The sequence below is a fragment of the Haliotis rufescens genome, unplaced genomic scaffold (genome assembly GCF_023055435.1).
Source record: "Haliotis rufescens isolate VD_foot unplaced genomic scaffold, xgHalRufe1.0.p SCAF_24, whole genome shotgun sequence".
NCBI lineage: Eukaryota > Metazoa > Mollusca > Gastropoda > Lepetellida > Haliotidae > Haliotis > Haliotis rufescens.
Window position 1 is genome coordinate 4,271,860 of NW_025963935.1, and position 22,659 is coordinate 4,294,518.

Below are 22,659 nucleotides of genomic sequence, written 5' to 3' on the forward strand. Positions count from 1 at the left end.
AGGTGGTGCTAATGTGTCATTGTCAAATCAGCAGTCGTTTATTGATCCACACACCGAGGTGAAAGGTTTTCCGATGAACAATTTACTTGACTTTGCGTGTGTTTCTGACGGGTGGCGCATGTGGATCAGAATACGCTTTCGTGAACAGCTAGTATCGTCACTGTTTGATAGAGGTTCATAGGCACATGTTTATGATATAGTACAATGAATTATTCTTATGATAATGGGAATGTTTTTGTAACATTTTTCATTCAATATCATGCAATCTGTGAATCCAATCCAATAAAAGAAGAATGCACTTAATAAACCATGGCCATAGGAATAACATATACATTAATTCTTTTGGCTTTGAGAAATCGAACAAGATGTGATTTGTCAATCACCCCGAAGCCTGACATGCATCATTAGACGAACCATTCTATAGGAACCAGGTAAAGAGCTTACATTTATCGATGCCGGCTTGCATCCAGTTCCTTTGATGTGCTGTCGATTTCAGGATCTGTACATTTCTGTCAATCAGCCTGTTATATTAGCCCCGGGACACCAGAGTTTCGTTGTGGCAGGGACATTAGGCCCGGAACTAGCCCCACGAGGAATGGTTGATTATGCTCACAGTGTTCCCTAGCAGATAATTACCCTTTTGTTATAAACCGTTATATACGTTCCAAAACATGCCAGATGTCAATTACATCTTTAATGTACATGGCAAAAGAATATGTTTCGGACACAACCTCATTAGTTTTATGGTTGTTGCGTTACTTCATGTGTTGAGGATAATGGCGTACGTTCACGAACACCAGCGTTACGAGAGATGGTGGCATGGAAGCCCGGGTAATCTTCTTAGAAATGCTTAGTTTTATTTGATGCGGTTCCTGCTCAAATGAGTTGAAGGAGTTCGTGGTTTTGTACACCTATAATGAAACAGAATCACATCAGCAGTTTGATGAGGTTTTCATCTTTGAGTTGTTATTTGGGATACGGGATGTGAAGCGTTGATGGTAACGTTCAGGCAAGGCATCTGTTAGAAAGTCATCAGGTTTGACGAGGTATTACGACGAACTGTGTTGCATGATCCCTCCACTTGACTGTGATGATGAAATACATTTATCTTCGATTTCGCTCTTTGTGCAAGAGACTCCAATGGACTCAGATTGTTCTTCTATGAATATTTATAAGTTAATTTCAAAATGCCGAACAAATCGTAGGAAATGTGAAAATACATCTCTGTGTTTTCAGAAATTTGTCTGTTTTTTTTTCAAAATGTTGGCATCGCCATGGAAACGAACACGCGCGTATTCCTACGCACACATGATGTTTGTTTGTTTGTTTGTTGTTTAACGCCGCACTCAGCTATATTCCAGCTGAATGCATAGGAATGCATAGGTTTTGTTTATGTTTCAAAGTAATTGATTTCTAACACGGAACTCGGTCATATGCATGTTTGAATTATTTTCCTTGGATCGCGTGTCTTGTATGAAATAAGAGAAATGTCATTTGTCTTGACCTCGTTTTTCCAGACGATTGTTGCATATACACTGCATGTACTGAAGCCAAGACATTGGAAAACTTTTAAAAAATGATAAAAGATAAGGACAAGCATTGCAACAATCATGATGGCTCGAGGTGCAACCATATTGTGCACTGTCGTCTGAGGCTTGGCCGTAGTGAACTCATTGCGACAATCATGATGGCTCGAGATGCAACCATATTGTGCACTGTCGCCTGAGGCTTGGCCGTAGTGAACTCACTGCAACAATCATGATGGCTCGAGATGCAACCATATTGTGCACTGTCGCCTGAGGCTTGGCCGTAGTGAACTCACTGCAACAATCATGATGGCTCGAGGTGCAACCATATTGTGCACTGCCGCCTGAGACTTGGCCGTAGTGAACTCATTGCAACAATCATGATGGCTCGAGGTGCAACCATATTGTGCACTGTCACCTGAGGCTTGGCCGTAGTGAACTCATTGCAACAATCATGATGGCTCGAGGTGCAACCATATTGTGCACTGCCGCCTGAGACTTGGCCGTAGTGAACTCATTGCAACAATCGTGATGGCTCGAGATGCAACCATATTGTGCACTATCGCCTGAGACTTGGCCGTAGTGAACTCATTGCAACAATCATGATGGCTCGAGGTGCAACCATATTGTGCACTATCGCCTGAGACTTGGCCGTAGTGAACTCATTGCAACAATCATGATGGCTCGAGGTGCAACCATATTGTGCACTTTCGCCTGAGACTTGGCCGTAGTGAACTCATTGCAACAATCATGATGGCTCGAGGTGCAACCATATTGTGCACTATCGCCTGAGACTTGGCCGTAGTGAACTCATTGCTGATAGATTTATATGTTTATACAGTAAACTACGTTTATAACGAACACGCTTATAACGAACCGGCGGATATAACGAACTGTTTTTTGGGTCCCGTACATTTGCTGTATATATGCTGTATATATGCTTATAACGAACTACGGTTTTAACGAACTAAAATTTGTGGTCCCTTTGAGTTCGTTATAACCGTAGTTTACTGCATCAGCTGGTACAGATTGTTCTCGTGGCAACCACCATGAAGATGCACCACTGTTTCTTTACCTGCACCAACTACACCGGCATGAGAAAAAAAACATGTTTTTTTACTCAAAGGTTATGATCTAAAGTCTATTAATTATGGAAATGCAAATGTTACGGTAAAGATTAATTTCGAAATTCTAAAATATGTTCATAATTTCATATCAGCCTCTGGCAGATTTCCAAACTTTGTCTAATTGCAAACTATCGTTTAGTCTCTCATGTTACTGAATTTTGCTAACATCGTTTTACTTCAGCACGTTCAGAGTCGAAAACTGTGTTTTTATGAAATATAATTGCCTTTGTTCTTCCCCTTGACTGTGCGATTTTACTGATGACATTGTGCGACAACTGGAGTGGTATTTACTTGTTTACCAATCCAGTTTCACATATTCTGTGAATTAAATATGTTTGAAACATTTACAAATTGACAATACTCCGTAAACTTGATTCGTTAATCCAGACATTCATCAATCCGGACGATTTCAGAGGGACATATCTGTCCGGATGAAGGGGTTTCATTGTATTGATATCTAGAACAACCCCGTACCATGATTCGTTAATCCGGACATGTGTTAGTCCGGACGATCTCAATCGAAAGAGAACAGTCCGGATTACTAAGTGTTCACTGTATATTGTTAATGTAGATTTTTGTACATAATATACCGACAGGTGTTGGGGATTGGGACTAGAATTACCATCCGGTGAGCCGAAGGTCGGTGGTTCGATCCCCGGTCGCGTCATACCTTAATACTTATTGTTACCCTGCCTGGCGCTGGGCATTAAGGGAATATAACACGGACTGGTTGACTCGGAGTCAGTATACCGTGGGGTAGTCCTGTTAAACTGCGGCATGGAATCTCAGTGGGCTTGCACTATAGAACACATAGGCCAGCCCGTGCCATGACAAGCAGCCAGACACACACATGTACATAAACACAGACTCACTCACTCACTCACTCACTCGGGGGCACGGGTGGCCCAGTCGTCTAAGCGATTCGCTGTGCAGAGTTGCGACCCTTGGACACGCCAGAGACTTATGATTGTGGGTTCGAATCCCGGTTCGTCCCGATTATGTTTCTAGGTTTGTCAGTACCATACCCGTGCCCGTCGGTTTCAACGAAGTTTCACTTTCGTTGCTAGAACATATAATCCAAAAATGAATATTTTAATATGGGCAACCTTGAGCCCTTTTCAAGGATGCACGACAGCTAATGCAATGCACTCAAACCACATCCCCTGTGACTAGTGATGAGGATGTATCATGGAGTCACGTGACAGCGCCAGTGATGCACACCTGATGACGTTGCTGGCTCCTGTGTCTTTGTTCTCGTCGTGGGAAACTAATTAGCCTGCAATAATATAGTTTCATATTCGTTGCCACGTTTGTGGTGTGGGAGGATGCCTCGTATGTGTGGTCACGTTGTCGGACATTGATAACACTGGCTTCCCACGTCCAGTGAAGCCCTGTTAATCCGTTACAAGGAAATCGCCGCGTTTAGCGGGTCTCCGGATAAACGAATCGTCTCCGTTTATCAGTACAGTTAGGTTCCGTGTGATAGTTCTCCCCACGGGTTATGACAGATTACTCCTAGGTAACTTTTAATGCTTCCTCGGGCCTTCAGACGTCAGGTGAGGTAAAACGGTATTTGACGTCGTGTTCAAGATTCATGCACTTATATAGAGACATGCATGCACGTGCGTGCGTGTTTTACTGTTTATCGACTAATGACGTAATGATCGTAACCCACCGAGCCTGACCACCCGATCCCTTTAATCGCCTCTTACGAGAAGCAGAGTTAGTCCCCTCTTGTACTTGTATTAGAATACTGCCATAGCGGCGTAAAACTGTACTCACTCTCCTCACGGAACGAAAATAAACCTTAAGCGATGGAACGCCACAGATGATGTTCTATATTTGCCTGTTTGTTTGATTGTTTGTTTAACGCCGCACTCAGCAATATTCCAGCTATATGACGGCGAGTCTGGACCAGACCATCCAGTGATTGACACCATGAGCATCGATCCACGAAATTGGGATCGATGACATGCATCAAACACGTCAGCGAGCCTGACCACCCGATCCCGTAAGCAGCCTCTCACGACAAACATAGTCGCATCTTACGGCTCGAATAGGTTGATGAAGATCTATTCTACCCCGGATCTTCACGGGTTTATATGTAACACCCCCAGGACGGGTATATTGCTGATAGGCCAGTGTATATGATTGTATTGATCCCGGGTTTGAATTCATGACCAGCGTATCCTGGCAACAAAGGGAAGCAACTGGGTCCCAAGACCTGGTTGAAAATACAGGCTAGCTAGAATTAAGCGAAGTGTTTGAGTTTGACTAGTTGTATGCTGTGCATGGTAATTAGATATATACTGCTTGACGTGGGAGTAACGCCTAAGGCAATTAATAAAATAAAGGCCATAAACATTTACTACAATACACATGTCCACGTCTATGGTGCTAGCAAACCAAGTGTAATAATCAGTAAGAAATCGCAAATCCTGGCACTTCCAAGGGAAGTAACTTTTCACATTGAATTATGACCGAGCACACCAAGAGTCACAATCAGATGATTTAAGTGCATGTTATGTATATTTCATGACACGATATCGTTGTGTGACATTTAACATAGCACGACAGACACGTCTGGGACTTCATTTCCATGTACATTTCAAACCACGAAGGTGGCAATCAATACCTGATCCTGCCTCTGTCAGTCCATTATCAGACACCTGACACGGAACACGCGTTGCACGGTTATTTCATGCTGAGAGCTTTCGTTACTTATTATATGACGCTTGTGATATATAATATGTCTGTTTTGAATAATAATATAATCACGAAACATGCTCGTCGTTTTTGGTCAACATGTGCATTCTCATCACTTGACAAAATATGGAAATTGGGAAACTGATCCGTCTGTTGTACATTGTTATGCATAAATCTGCGACAATGTCCGTTGTAAAGTTAGAATAATATTAATAACTATCAATTGAATATTGTGAATTGTTCTTCTATCCTTGGCTTTCGTTTGTATTTTTGTTTGTTTATCGGTTCCAGCATTTTGTTTATCTCAAAGCCTCTGTCCAGTGTCCATACACTGACTTTTCAACAATTTGCTTACTCACTCACTCACTCACTCACTCACTCACTCACTTACCCCCAAACTCACTCACTCACTCACTCAAACCCACCAGCCCCCCAAAACACGACCTACTCACTCACTCACTCACTCACTCACTCATTTACTCCCAAACTCACTCACTCACTCACTCACTCACAGGTGGTGAATTAACGGTTCCAAGCTATATCGTCGTGTTGTAAGTTGTGTTATACTTTGCTCTGTATAATGCGGACATCTTGTTTTAACGGACTGAGCTAAGGGGCTGAAAACAGAGGCATAGACAATACCCAACAACATGTTTACTTCTGTTTTAAACAATCCTAACTCCGTTACCTTGTACAGAGTCTGGGTTCAAATTGGCCCCCCGGAACCCATGCTTGTCGTAAGAGACGATATAATTGATCGGTGACTTTGTTGCTTGTGTGTTTTGTATCCTGACGAAAGCGTTGATCGTTGATCATAGTATCAATCACCTGATTGTCTCGTCCAGAATCGACTATTTACATGCCGTGAAAACGGCGTTAAACTCCCAAAAACCATAACGCTGACCGCGAACGAAGCGCGAACAAGGCGCGAACGAATGGCCAGTCAGTTGAGCGCTCTTTGGAAAGAAACATCTGTTCTTTGAACACTGCTGTATACACTACTGCCTAGAAGTTCATTCCCCTTACACGCATGGGCAACGCGTTACGCAACCAGTGTGCATCGGGTTGGTCACGCGTGTGAGACCCGTGTGCAACGCGTTGCACACGGGTGTGCACCCCGTCCGCCACTCGTGTGCAACGCGTGACACACTCATTAGAGGGGGAACAAACTTTTGACCAAAGGAGGACCCGTCTTAAGCTGAACCTGGAGGTGGTAACAAGGAGAGAAAATTTTGTTATCCTGACGAAAAATGATAATACACATGTATTTCCTAATGTCTCCTTTCTTTATGTGATTTTGTGGGAATAACATGAATACTGTTGCGATTAAATAGATCTGTTTTGTTTTATACGACCATTGCTTCTAAATCCGATGGTGTTAATTAAGAGAATACATGGTCCTGGAACATGTTATTGCAATTGAAATGCTTTTATTGTGATTTGACATTAACCGTCTGTAGTACGACTTTCAGTGATAATATGTATGAGGTTTGGCGGCGCATTGTTTTTATTGGACCCTGATTACTTTATGATGACTTGGACTCTTTATCACAGCTCCATAGCCATGAGGCTGGAAAAGAGCAGCATGTAATTAATGAGGGTGGGTTATATCATTGAGGATACACTTGAGGGAGAGAATACTAATTACCGTACTACAGGAAGAGACCTGTAGACGTAAGCGCGGGGTTGTGTTTTAGCTGGCCGTTTGATAATGGCCGCCAGGAGAAGTGAGCTTTGCCTGCATCATCTAAAATAAATAATAAGATACAGCAGTGTTATTTTCACGGTCTGTTGAATAAACTCCCAGCGCAACGGTCAATGTATCTTCTACTTGATCCTTGATACATCATTTTGTCTTTCACAATATATAGTATTTCAACGTACAAAGGACACTGATCTAAAGCAATTCCGCGGGAGTAGTTGTTACCTGTGCATTACTGTATTTTCCCAGTGAGTACCCGGATGATATAGCAGAAATCTAGACTTGTTCGCGACCTGTGCTCGCCATTCGTAAGCGCATTTTAATTGAAAGTAGAAGGACGTATGGTCACACTGATCAACAAAAATGAAATACAGTTTTGGAAATGTAGGTATATTTGTGGGGAGCATCGGTAATGGTGATGCAGTTTTGATAAGTCACTTGCTTAGTAATTGTGCAATCTTCGTGTACACTATTTTGACTTGCAACACAGAGTAAATATTTCACTGAACATTGCTTATTTTACCGTGTGTATATGTTTACATTCAAAATGTAAACAGATTTCACTAAGGAAATGTATTAAAACGCCTAAATATTCAGTTTATTTCACAAATTAACTGAAAAATATGTCCATCTTTATTAATATGATAACGAATTCCAAATATGTTTAATACCATCACCAAGTACAGTTCTGTATTGTTTGGCTTCTTTTCTTAGCATAATTAATATATTGTGATGTGTTTAAGCTCTCTTGGTCGTCTTTATCATTTTTAGTCAGTCGGTTAAATAAATGAATGGATTATTCAGTCAATTTGTAAAATGACTGAAATATTTAGATATTTAATAAATTGCCTGAGTGAATCATATTTTACACATTGACTGTAACATATACACGCTTACAAAAGAAAATACTTGTGAAAACACCGTCTATCGCGCATCGAAAAACTTCCCAACCAAACGGAAAGGAACAAGAATGATTCTGTTCAAAGCTGCAGCGAATGAATGAAAACAAAATGCAAATATCATTATAACAACCTACCAAAGTTATAATGTATCCGGGAATATCAACATACAGGAACAATATCCATTGCGTCTGCAGCTGTACAAAAATACTTATTCGATGTAAAATGTCTATGTGAGAATCAAATACTTTAATAATAATTATTTGGAAACAATATTTGGAAACAATATTTGGAATATATATGAAATATATTAAAATATTTAAATATATCGTTTTTAAACGTTATTTAAATGTATCGAATAGTATAACCCGTGTTTGTTTCTTAACTGATCACTTATTTTGTTTCAATTGTTTCACATAGGTGCCAAGTTAGCTGAGAAAGCCCACGTGACAACTATTTTTATAATGACCACGGTTCTTAAAAACATACATTGAGTTAGATAACAATGAACAACTAGTCAGTGTATTATCGGTTACCCTTTGAACAAAGTACATTCGATGGTCCTTCAGCATCAACATTGTCGAGGTGTAATTTCATTTGTTTCTTATAATAAAGCTTGAAATTCTTTATGATCCTGGCATCTAGTGTTAATTGTTAAAGTTAATCTCTGCAGCCGGTGCGTGTCAAAACACGGGGTTGTGTACTCGCGGGCAGATGACCACGGAGTACGCTGACCACTGTGTCGGATTAACGAGACTGATTAATGAGTGATTTCAGTAATTCGTTGCAAATTAGGTGTGTCGGAGTCGGAGTGCGAGAATGTCGGATTAACGGGACTAAATAGCGCTGAATCAATCGGTTCCCATCATTTGTGTCGGATAAAGCCGAGCGTCGGATTAACGAGTGTCGGATTAACGAGACTTGACTGTATGTTGTTTTTACATCTGTACTTCACGCCATGATATGAGTATTCCCTAGGTTTAGTAACCCTACCTTCACATGTAAACACTTACTTTTGACGTATCCACTGTGCAAGATAACAGTAATTAATCAATCAACGTATTTCCTGTTGATCCTTTGATGTCTGGGAATGATCAGTTGATTTACAAAAAAAGTAAAGCAACTGATCATACATCACTTGCTGGGCTGCGACGTGCATAACTCACATTCCACCTCACTTCAAACCTGGATTTAGATTAAATAATTACCCCACGTACAAGAAAGACCAAATTTGAACCTTTATCGGGTAATCTGAGTTGTGCTACAACTAAGTATACATGTTATAAATTCATTAACTGAGCAGCAAGTGAATTACGACAAATACACAAGTGTAGGGTTATACCAGAAAATGTGGATGACAACAAGGGAGTAGTAATTGTATCATCCACGCAATCCGAAATCCGCAAATGCTTTCACTCAGGGATACTTTTTTATTATCAAACTGTAACAATCAGGGGTATTTCCAAATGACGACATCCGATGAGCTTTCGCCGTTATTTGTCTGTTTGTTTAGGCTGAAGAAATTAATTACCATGCGCCCTTTGTTGAAATCTTCATAGATCACGGGTAACCAATCAGTTTTCAAAAATGCGTAAGTTTATTTAGCTGTCCTTGCAGACTGGTAGCCCAGTCTCTTGTCACGCTCGGTTGCGTTAACGAGCAAATTGACTCACGGCAGCTAGTAAGCCCAAGCGGAAATCCAAAGGTCGTGCTACCTGAAGAATCAACCTTCATTTGCGAAATATCTACTGCTCTCAAAATCAATATTTCTCCCAATACTAAAAGTCAGAACTTTCTAACCAAGGAGTACCAGTTGAAACTGGTCGATGGCTGAACATTCCCAGGGAAGACAACCAGTGTCCACTCTGTGATTCTATCGCCGTGGGAGATGAATTGCATTACATCCGATGTGAAGCTTTTCACCAACGGCGATATGAACTCTTAAATAAGCAATATCTTAAGTTTCCAAACATTTAAGAAAATTATGACCACTAACAGTGTAAGAAATCTTAAAGGCCTATCTAAATTCCTTAACAATGTGTACAATACAATTGGTAAATTGTATTAGTATCCACGTATCCTATTTTTATTAAATTGTACATAATAAAAATTGTAGATAATTGTATGTCATGTTATTCTAAGAATAAATGAGTTTGAGTCCGACACCCGAGAAGAAGCCAGAGATTAGTGCCCCTTTTTGAATAGTTTACAATCATGTGTTTTACCGTTAGCTGTGTTGGCTTAAACGTATTTTTATTTCAAAAGAAATCTGTATCGGTAAAAAAGCAAAACATGCTTATGTAATACCTCTCCAGGTAACAACTTAACAACCGCTGGATATATATAAGAGAGTGATGAACATAAACATACAAAATGCACAAATGAAAGCAAGCAAGTGGTGTCTTTGAAATAAGGTAATGCAGTTTTCCTTTACTACATGCATAAACTTAAGCTACTCAAACCTTTTGCTTTTGACAATGATGTCATGAACTGATTTAAGAAGAGTCATGTTTGTAGAACTGCTTAACTACTGCCATGTAATATAATTTTTAGACCATACCCATGTGTGTAGAAATACACAGTGTTTCTGATATTATCGTATTTTTTAACAGTTATAGAAAAAGTGAATTGCATCTTCAAGGTGATATCCACAAGTGCAGTCTGGTATGTCTGATACATGTCGTCTAAACTTATCAGCGTTTAAGTCACTGCAGCCGAGCCTAAGGCGACAGTGGACAATTTGGCATGATCTATGAAAATATTTTAAAAGTCAAAATTATTAATAATTGCATCAGAACGATTAATTAAGGATTTGATTTCTTTTAATGAGCGAGCATTAGTTACTTCATCGGATAGAGGGTTCCGCAGGTTGATCATATCCAGAAAAAATGATAATAAGCATAGGACTGTGTTCTACATTTGATTGTTTGTATGTTGAATCTTTTCCTAAGGTTATATTTCCTGTTATCAGAGAATTGAATATACACTTTTCAAATAATTTGGCTAAGCAACTTGTGAGTGCTACAAGTCTATAATTTGAGCATTCATGTTCATCGCTGACACTGACACCGCATCAGCCCGGCAGTGGACTTGACACAATTATTTGCGCACCGATTATATAACTCCTACAGACAGGTGGGGTGGTTGTTCAAAGCGAAACGGACGACCCCGTCTGTTATCTAATAAATGCTGTGCGGCGCCTTTGATCTTGCCTCCAACCATACACCTTATAGTAGTAAACGACGATCAGGATGGCCTGGAAATAAACACAATTCTGTCTGCCCGGTGCATCCACAATTAACTAGAATGCTTCATATCTACAAATATATATAGAAAATAGATTGCACTTCTTTATTTAATCATTGCCCTTTTTTACCCTAATAGTACAAGTGCTTCCCCGTGTGCGAGATAGGCTTAAGTCGGAAAGCGCACGTTATATCTCCGAGGTACCTATCTACCAGAACTCTATTTGCTGTTCTGGCCATACATAAATATATGTAAGTTACGTACATGGGGAGGCTAGATTATTTACAGCTTACAGCAATATAGTGCAAATATTATGTTCAATAAAAGAAAACGTTGATAGATCTATAACACACTTTTTGTACTATTAAACCAACTGTGGACTTTTAAGACATTTTCGCTTATTGTAATAACATCTAGCTAACCAATCATGTCTATCTCTGAAATCCACAAGCATAGTTGCTGTCAAACCTAAAAAACATATTCAGGGAGGTCAGTTTTGATTTGCCAAGCACCTTAAGGTGAGTTTATTTTTAAACTGTCAAAAGCGATTGTCCCTTCAATACTAGTATATGTCTGGAAGCTGTCTCTCGGACTGTTATGGGTTATGATGTATTTTATGATATAACTGGGGAATGTTCAAATTAGTTACTGTCGTTTAATCCAACGTTCTAACTGTCAACTGTCTCAACAGGATCATAGGTTTGGTTATATATCTCCTCCCTGTCTCTATGTCTTAAGTTGTTAATCGGTAACTGCGGTCCAAATGTATCAACTTATTCATCTATTGTTGCAAACTTGACTGATTTAAACATATCTTATTGATCATGAACTACTCAGTCAGTCAAGCACCTGTATCAGAAATGTAAAACCAGCCATGTTTCATGTAGTCCCAATATCACTGAAAAATGCCGATGTAACGTGACAAATAAATTTACTCACAGGCAATATATTTTTCGTGAGAGTGAAGCACAATTTTATTAAAGTTTTATTAACAATTTCATAAACTATAATAATATTAATATTAAAATTCATCATCACTTGCCAAGTTTATGAAAATGTCCCCATTTGGGAGATGTCACATATAAACAAGGATTCGAACTAAGTTTGATCGTCTTTGACACTGAGGTTTATCCCCACTTTGCCAGCAAACTGCAGAAGATTAACAGTGAGTGAGTGAGCATCGTTTCTATGTTTATACAAGAAAAGATGTCATGCCAAAAACGCTCACAGTAGTTAGTAAGTAAACTCACGACCTGTCATGACCTGGTTGAGTGACTTCCTCAAATGAACGTGAAAGGATTACCCACAGAGAAAGAAAGGATTAAAGTCACCCATAAATCTTATCCTAACGTAGTACTCCAACTTCTAAATGCCTCTCAAAGAAGGATTAAAATCCTAAAGATATCCTATCTACGTGGTATAGGTACTCACAACCTCTAATAATAAACTGTTACGTTTGGTATCCCCAGCAATACTCACTATGGTAATTGGGCAAATGTAAAAATCACAAACCCTAACGAGATTCTGTCTACATGGTCACACCCGGTGATTGTGAAGATCTCAAATTTTATCAACTGTCAGACAGCATGGCTGTTCATATTCATTTACAACATCCTCTTATAGTTAGTATAAAAGTGTCCCACACAAAACCTTCTTTTATTTATTTTTCAAAATACAACACAGAAAGTTGGGTGTGGGGAAATGGGACATATTCCTACGTGAAATAATAAGACATTAGTAGTGGTGACGGCTATGTCATAATTGAACTGTCTAAAGCATAAATTTGGCGAACGAAAAACGTTATATTTGCAATCAAATGGAATGACTCGTGTGGGCAAATGAATATGTTCGCAATCCACAAACAATTATTTTATTAATGGCGAACATTTACCAACCCGCGACAATCGTGTCAACACGGGGGTTTCTTAGCAATAAACTCGCATCTAAATTCACTACTGTTCTACTGTCGGCTAGCCACAATGGCTAGACTGGACCCTAGTGGAATGGTTCATGCCATAAAAGTCTAGCAACCGAACACTAATTAAGATGGGCCGACCTTGTATTTACGGTCTGGTGAACACAGCTCAATGGCCGCTCATTAACTCAAATTTCACATCTCACTGTTTTGTTTTATTTCACTATTCATTTGATAAATTTGTCAACTTCAACTGGAACCCGGTCCCGTGTTACACGCGTGGCACACGCGTGTGCAACGGGTTGCACACGCGATTCACACCCGTTGGACACGGGTGTGCAACGGGTGTGAATCGCGTGTGCAACCCGTTGAGCACCCGTGTCACATGCGTGTTACACGCGTTCTCAACGCGTGTTAGGGGAATGAACTTTTAGGCAGTAGTGTACATTCATGTTTCGCCGATCTTTTGTGCAAAAATGGTCTTTGGCCTTGAGTCATCAATAAGAATACATGTTATTCTCAAAAGCCTGGGGTGACATATATTTATATCAACCAATGACCTACGAGGATCTGATAAATGTGTGTGTCATGAACAAATTTGATTAACAGTTCTCCCCAGAAAATGTGAATATAAGAAAAGCCTCGAAGACAAAAAAACAACAAGAAAAAGGACGTTCCTCACAATTCTAATCAGGAATGCTACTTTTGCAGTTATCAATCACGCAGAAAACACATATATCAAACTTCGGACATGTAAATACAAGTTCTTTGTGTTTTGAAACATACACTCCATGTACATTTTTTAATAAAAGTGTAGTTGCGAATTTATTGGTCCCTTTATAGATGTTATTTAGTGTAACTTCGTTTATTTGGACTGTATGGTTCCTTGTGAAAACGGACCCGTGAAGATCCGGGGTAGAATAGGACTTCAGCAACCCATGCTTGCCGTAAAAGGCGTTTTGCTTGTCGTAAGAGGCGACTAACGGGATCGGGTGGACAGGCTTGCTGACTTGGTTGACGCATGTCATCGATCCCAATTGCGTGGATTGATGCTCATGATGTGAATCACTGGATTGTCTGGTCGAGACTCGATTATGTACAGACCGCCGTCATATAGCTGGAATATTGCTGAGTGCGGCGTTAAACAACAAACCAACCAACCTAAGCTACATTGTGACTTAACCATAGTAGTAACGCTAAGATCGCTCTGTGCAACCATCCCCTGGACAATGACGACTAACGGGATCGGGTGGCCAGACTTGGTTCATGCACGTCATCGTATCCCAGTGGATGATCATGATGTCAATCACTGGATGGTCTGGCCAGACTCGATTATTTACAGACCGCCGTCATATAGCTGGAATATTGCTGAGTGTGGCGTTAAACAACAAACTAACAAACAAATATACTACATCATCTGGGGCGTTCCATCAAACAAACCTTGTGAAAACGCCCGGAATAGGTACTATAGCCAACGTCAGGGTTAATAGCTGTGTATCGTCACAGCCAGTGTATCGCCATTCAGGACCAATGACCGCCACGGTGGTGGACTATGATAGAGCGTCGGTCCGGAGAGCGAAATGTCGGTGGTTCGATCCCCTGGCCGCGTCCTACCGTTTAAAGATGGTACTCGTTGTTACCCTGCCTGGCGATCGACATGAAGGGGCTAAAACAAGGATAGGTCAGCTCGGAGTCGGTATTCTGTGTCTGAAGGAGACATGGCATCTCAGTGTCTTGGGACTAGTACAAGCAGACACACACAGACACACGCACGCACGCACACACACACACGCAAGCACGCACGCACACGCACGCACGCATACGCACACACACACGCACACACACACGCACACACGCACGCACGCACGCACACACACACAGACGCACTTGCAGGACACGTCTCTACATAAGTGCACTAATCTTGAACGCGGCGTAGATACTCCCCATTCCACCTCACGTCACCTCAACTCACAACAATAAACCCCCAGATGACTATATACTCACGGAGTTTCTTCTGTATTCATCCATCGGTTTTCTTGGAATCTAGATTTTGTCATTTTCATGTCAAAACCATGTTTAGTATCAGGAATCGTCTGTTTTCTGCAAGAAGCACATCCAGCCTCACTCACTCCCTCGCTTGACGATTCCCTCGTCATACGATACAATAAGTGTTGTCCTGATAACGGCCAAGGAAACACCTTGGCACGGTGTCCCAGTGACATTTAAATGATCCAATGATTACATATATGACATTAAAGAATAATGTTCAAACTCAGGCAGCTAAGCCATACGAATATCTCAATCCTGCGTCGTGACCTGAATACTAGTATCTGTAACACATGGGTTCCCTTCATCAAGCCTCAGTGCATCAGTGCATCAGTTACGCAACTTCTAGATCTACACTTATGATATATATATATATACATTGTATCACTTACCCAGTGACGTAATAAATATTAATGCGCGCATTCCAGGAAAACTCGCAATGTTTCGGTAATGTTTTTGAGAGAGGGAAAGCGATTTTGAAGCACAGAATTAGAGAATGACATTATATGATAAAGAGGTTATCATGCCTGCGTGTTTAGGGATGGTAAATATCCTGTATTATGAATAAACACGATGTATTTAGTGACAAGTGACACAGTGTTTATTCCTAATACAGGATATTTACCATCATTTACAAACATTTAAAGTTTTGCAGATTAACATATCTCACCTTTTAAGTTGGGACAATTAGGCGGCAACCATTTCAAGGGGACATTGGGCATTATAGCTTACCTTGCAGGGGAGTGGCGTTTCACTTTGTTTTTTCTACATGGAGTGAGTGAATAGGTTTTACGGCGCTTTCAGCAATATTCCAGCAATATCACGGCGTGGGAACACCACAAATGGGGTTGACACCTTAAACCCATGTGGGGAATCGACCCGGGTCTTCAGCGTGACGAGCCAACGCGTTAACCACTAGGCTACATGGAACTCCGAAGAATTTTAAAACGGTTCCAGATTGGAAATTGGAAAAAAGACACTGAATTATCTTTAATTTTGAATTAAAGTCACGCCGACGGCCCGAGTTTGATTCCCCACAGGAAGTGGAGTGGAAACAGTGATGTCTATTTCTGGTGACCTTCGTCGTGATGTCTGCGGCGTAACACCCAACTCATTCTCTCGCTCATTAATTTGTTTGGCATTTTCAAGAAACAACACAATGACTTATTGAAAATAAGGCTGATGATCGAGCATTTTAACATTTATAAATTCTTTCGAGGCTGTACAGTTAGCAAATTTGAAAGATACGAGACAATTCGTTCTTAGAACTTTGTGGACAAGATCAATCTATTCCCACGCATAATAAGATGACACAACAAATGTACATAGAGCCTTTTATTTCCTTGGGCAGTCAATTTGAAATACATAAAAGCCACAAAACCATTTCTGTAACCATACGAAAATGTTCCTAAAGGCAGTGTCCATTGTTCGATTCCGACTTCATCAACAACATGTGTTTTTGAGTCACTCTCAAAAAGTGATGACACCAGGTGTTCGCGAAACCGTGAGCGTATCCTGCACTACCTGTGTCCCTCCCGTCGCAAACACATGCAAAGGCAAGTCAAGTAGGTAAACATGCTCATAAAAAAGTTTGACCTTCAGAACCAGATAGTTTTTAGATTAATGCATTTATTGCGTGTGTCTGAACCCTAATCTCGAACATACTTGTAGCCTGAGACTTTTATAATGCACTGTGTCTATTTTCGACCATTGCAAGGTCACAATACAGTTTATTCTCGTTTTGTGGTGGCACGTGGTCCTGTGCACAGCGCACAGATCACAAATCAGGTGAAGTTACGCAACGTCGGTCTCGGAGAGTAGTTGGATGGGTGACCACGTTAAGCAGCTTGACTCCTGAGAGTTTCTAGGGCTTCGGTCCTGCCCCACACTGAAGCACATGTACCACACGTGGTGTCTCCTTAGGCAAGTGACTTTGATGGAAATGTGGCTCTGTTCACCCAGCAGTGAGTGGGTACCCGGTAGGATGAGATGGTAATGTGGCTGTTAACCTTCTAGCATATTGTTGTATACTCCCCAGGGAGCTGAGAATGAAAATCTAGTGCTCACTGATCCATTGACCGAGGTAATAATAGTGTAGCGCTATGAGCATCCACTTGGTGAATCGAATCTGGCGCATTATAAATACACTTATTATTATTATTATTGTTATTTTGACAACATAAAAGGTAATCAAACACGATAACTGACCTGTCTCTTTCGAATTTTCACTTGGAATTAAATCGATATCAGAAAGACACCAAACGAAAGACCCGCTTGCTGAAAACTGACACCGACGAATCAACGCCCACATAAAGGAGAAGTGATGTTTGAAATATGACATGGATTGACTAAATTAAATTCGATTGTTGGACCTATTCTCATGCGAATGTTGTTAAAAAACGGTCATGTAAATATCTGTGTCAAACGTCTTTTAATCGGAGGGTGGCACAGCACATGAGAGAACAGCGGAGTGCATCTTCATGTGAAAGAAGCAGGTCACGATTCAATATTCTCACTCTGACGGTTTGTCTCACTATAGGGATAGAAACAAATGGGCATGTCTGTTGTTGAACCTGTGTCGGAATAATGAATTGTGACTAGAGCTCATGTACAAGGAATATGACTATTTGGAAGCAAACTGTCACAAGTGAGGCCATTTCATTCAAAGATTCAATATTTTATCCTGGCACCTGATACACAGGGTTTTTGTTTTTTTAAAAACCATTATCATGACGTCACGCTATGTTGTTTCAGTTGATTCGCAGGTAACTGGCAATTTTGAACTAAACTTAAACCACTATTCTACCATGAATTTTGAAATTACTCGATTCTGCTTGGAGGCTATTAAATCACATGTAGGTGACGTCATAGGGAAAGGGAGAGGTGACGTCACGTTTAATAGTGACGTCATCTGGTTTGTTCTATGACGTTTCCATATTTGTAAAAGTGGGTCAGTGACAATCGTTGAGTGTTGATTGCAGTAAATGTTTCAAAACCGATGTTGTTTAATTTTATTTGATGACAAATTCCATCCATTTTAGCTATAATAACGGTAACGCTTTTTTCCAGGGCATTTTCATTTGCAGAAGCCCTCGGTCTTTTAAACTGCCCCCCTTCGTCGGGCAATTAATGGAAGTCCTCGGGCTTCTGCGAATGATAATGCCCTGAAAAATGGCGTTACTTTTACTAATAGCAGATATGTATTATTGTTAACCTATAGAAAGTGTGTTCTGTGTTGTGATTGGCTAATTTGGGTCACATGACCAAATGTCAAAGGGTGAAAATATGATTTGCATTCCCTGAAGAAAGCGACCGAATCACTGTGTAGAAATACATAATTACTTACCATTTTTTGCATACTAATTAACAATGGACGCAAATTGAAATACAAAATTAACATTCATAATAAATATTTTGATTTTCTCTATTTATGGGAATTATTGGGATTTTAAATTTTTAATTAAAAAAAAATATAATGAAATAATTACCAAAATCACAATCACCATAACGACTAACGCGCTCCTAGCGAATCTTCAGATATCACTGTTCTGTATATCAAACGGCATAAACAAAATCCAAGATATGTATTATTATCAGGTCGTTCCTTGATACCATCTGAAGTTATTCCATAGCGGAATTATTTGTCATTACCAACATGCTGAATAAAACAAGGAAATATACTTCATCATATAAAGGTTTATGTTGCCGTTGTGAGAAACCAATCCGATATACATGATATCATGACCCGATTAAATATGGAATGAGATCACCAAGCAGGGACTACTTTCAAGGTCCATATATCAGTGCGATGTCTTCTGTCTCAGTAAACCTTTGACTAATATTCCCACTATATTTAGATATAGAGATTCTCACTGAGTGTCTTTTTATATCAACACGAGTTGATATAAGTGTTCAATCCCCAAGGCTTGCTGAGGAGCTGTTCCACTTTTATCAACGAGTGTTGATATATTGATATCAAACGACACGAGGGTGAGATTTTATTTATCATCCAACATCATTCTTCCATCTTTTACAGTTTGTAGACAGTAACAAGCAGTGTCTTTTGTGAAGAAAAACGGTGCTGCTAACAGCTCCAGAAGCAGAGCCATTAGTGATGTCATTTGATTGTAACGTCATGGCAACCAAAGTGTACAGTGCTCTCATAAAACAGATTGTATTGCTAATATTTGATACAGTAAAATAAGTATTTACGAACACGCTTATAACGGATTTAACGAATTTTGTTGGGGGTCGCGGTCATTTGCTGTATATATGCTATATATATGCTTATAACGAACTACGGTTATAACGAACTAAAACTAGTGGCCCATTTGAGTTCGTTATAACCGTAGTTAACTGTACTAAACGTACGGGAACATACTCGGCTAATAATCTCTAATTATTGGAATGTAAAAGTATCACTATTGTCCGAGTATCAAACTGCCTGAAACCATTCTTCCCGTTAAACTAAACATGTATGGTCTTCGAAATACGTCTAAAACTTGTTTGCACTTCGTTAATATAAATTCTATATTTTTTATTGTTATGTGACACTTAGAGAGTTCCTCTACAATTGTACTGTGGGTCATGTGACCTAAAATAGTGAATCGGGTCTGGCGATTGAGGGAAGAGCGAGGGTGGTGGGATCTATTGTGTGACATGATTCTTCGTGTGAGGGTGTCAATACCGTGAATTTCTTGTTTCGTTCAATCAGCAATACCAAAAGAATGTGAAAGGACGAGTACAGCATAAGTATTTGTGGCTTTGACTTTATTGCGAGCGTTCAGCTCTGAACTCCAGATTTTCTTCAGTCTACATTAATTATATACTCTGCCTGAAGATTTTTCTTGCTATGGGCATTGTGGACTTTGTCCCTAACCTGCATACCAAAGTACGTATAGGCTTGACTTTCGATGATACTCGTTGTCAAGATTAGCAAGAGAAGTGATTTTTAGATGGGTGTTACATGATTGTCTTTAGATTAGCTGCTTACCATCCGCGCATCATTACTCTGGATCTCTTGTAGTCGCGTTATTTATTGTTATTTCCAGCCAGGAGACTATAACAATAAGCAAGCCTTGGTAGGACGAGCGATCTCGCGGGTGTTGTTGTGGAGGATTCATGGAGAAGGCTCCGAAGAGTGCCAGTGTTTCAAATAACACCTTCACTTACCTGTTTTCAATATGGGGGCACGGGTGGCCCCGTCGTCTAAGCGCCGCGATTTGCTGTGCCGAGCTGCGTCCCGCGGGCACGCCAGAAACCTATGATTTAGGGTTCGAATCCAAGTTCGTCGAGATTATGCTTCTAGGTTTGTCAGCACCATACCCGTGCTGTAGGGTTTCACCGAAATGGTAAACGTCTGAGATCTGCATCACTTCGGGCTTTCCTCCCACACCAAGCTGACACGCCGTGATATAACTGGAATACTGTTAAAAGAGGCGTTAAACCCAACTCACTTACTCATTGTTTTCAATATTGAGAGACGCATCTGGATGTCACTCAACGATCTTTTTAAACCGTTCCAGACAATTTACCTTGACCTTTGCCGTCAGGAAGAGGCCATTCACCATAGCCTCGGTCTTATCAGCCTTTAGTGTGAGCCTTTTCTCTCTCGTACTTGATCCGAGTGTCGTTGCGCATCCTACATTATGTTGATGCAATTCGTTTGAGTGTCAGGGTCACAACAACCCGCCATTGGGGTGTCATCAGCGTTAAGCTGATGCTATGTGTGAGGACACTATTCCACACTGGTTTGATATCGAGGGAAAACAAGAAAATTGGTTCCAGAACCGACCCTTGAGGCACACCACAATCTAACAGTTTCAGTTCCGACTTCGACTTCTGAATCCAGATGTATTGCTAACGATCAAGATGAGAATGGAGCCATTTGAGAAAGATGCCATCAGAACTAAAACTATAATCGGTCTTCAAACGTGAGACGATTGTTGAGTGGTCAACTGTGTCGAACGGTGTCGACACGTCAAGGAGAGCGAGTAAGGAAATAATTCCTTTGTCAACAAGAATTGGCTTTTTCCACTATTTATTAATTATTCCTGGGTTTTAGGACAAACTTTTTGGTTTCCACTTTGGAACCATTTTTGAAATGGAATCCGGATCACAGTCGTTACCAGTAATCACTTGATCCACCAAACTATGCTAGCACCCCTAAAAGTGATTGTGAAGCTGATATTAATTACTAAATACCTAACCAACTGAGACTTCCGTCATTCCGGTTTCCGAACTGCGTGTCTAAACTTATCGAAATACTATTTAAATACAAATGAGTCCCGCTGTTCAGTGGAGACAAGTTAAAGGCTGTACGCCTCTCTCGGTTTTCTGATGTCAATATGGCTTCTGATCGTCCCCTGAGATGTCGCAAATGGAGTTGATGATGCTGCGTTGAGACCCCAAACTGACAGTGACGAGATGTTTGGTCTGAACAGAAGGAAAGACAAACTATCATCTTCTGAAGATGTATTACTGTTATTACTGGAACAAATATCACTACTACTGCATGTATTACTGTTATTACTGGAACAAATATCACTACTACAGCAAGTATTACTGTTATTACTGGAACAAGCATCACTACTACTGCAAGTATTACTATTTTTACTAGAACAAACATCACTACTACAGCAAGTATTACATGATTACTGCCACAAATATCACTACTACAGCAAGTATTACTGTTATTACTGGAACAAGCATCACTACTACTGCAAGTATTACTATTTTTACTAGAACAAACATCACTACTACTGCAAGTATTACTGTTATTACTGGAAGAAACATCACTACTACTGCAAGTATTACTATTATTACTGGAACAAACATCACTACTACTGCATGTATTACTGTTATTACTGGAACAAACATCACTACTACAGCAAGTATTACTATGATTACTGCCACAAATACCACACTACTGCAAGTATTACTATTTGTACTGGAACAAATACCACACTACTGCAAGTATTACTATTTGTACTGGAACAAATACCACACTACTGCAAGTACTGCTACAACTCGTACATCTGCTTCATGTTGTGCGGGTAGCCCGGCAGTTGAAGCGTTGGGTCGTCACCTCCATCTCCATCTCCAAGATACATTTGTGACATGGGTACACTATCGAAACCTGTACTGTATCCATTATTGATGAAGTCACTCACTCACTCACCCAGCTGAAACATTGATATGGCAATTCTCAGACATGTTTAAATAGCTGACAGCTAGCCTTTTTGTCTTACATTTTGGACATCGGACATGGTCATGTATTATTATGGCTGAAATTAGTTAAAAGAGCCGATTTTACGAGGGTCAAGAGAAAATCTAAGTATATGTAATTCCGTAACGCGAGATAACTGTGATACCATATGTGTGTATTCATTGTATCTACATCACGTAAGAAACTCAGTCAGGGTCTCAACTCAACACAACTCATTCATATGAGTGAGTGAGTATGGTTTTACGCCGCTTTTAGCAAAATTCC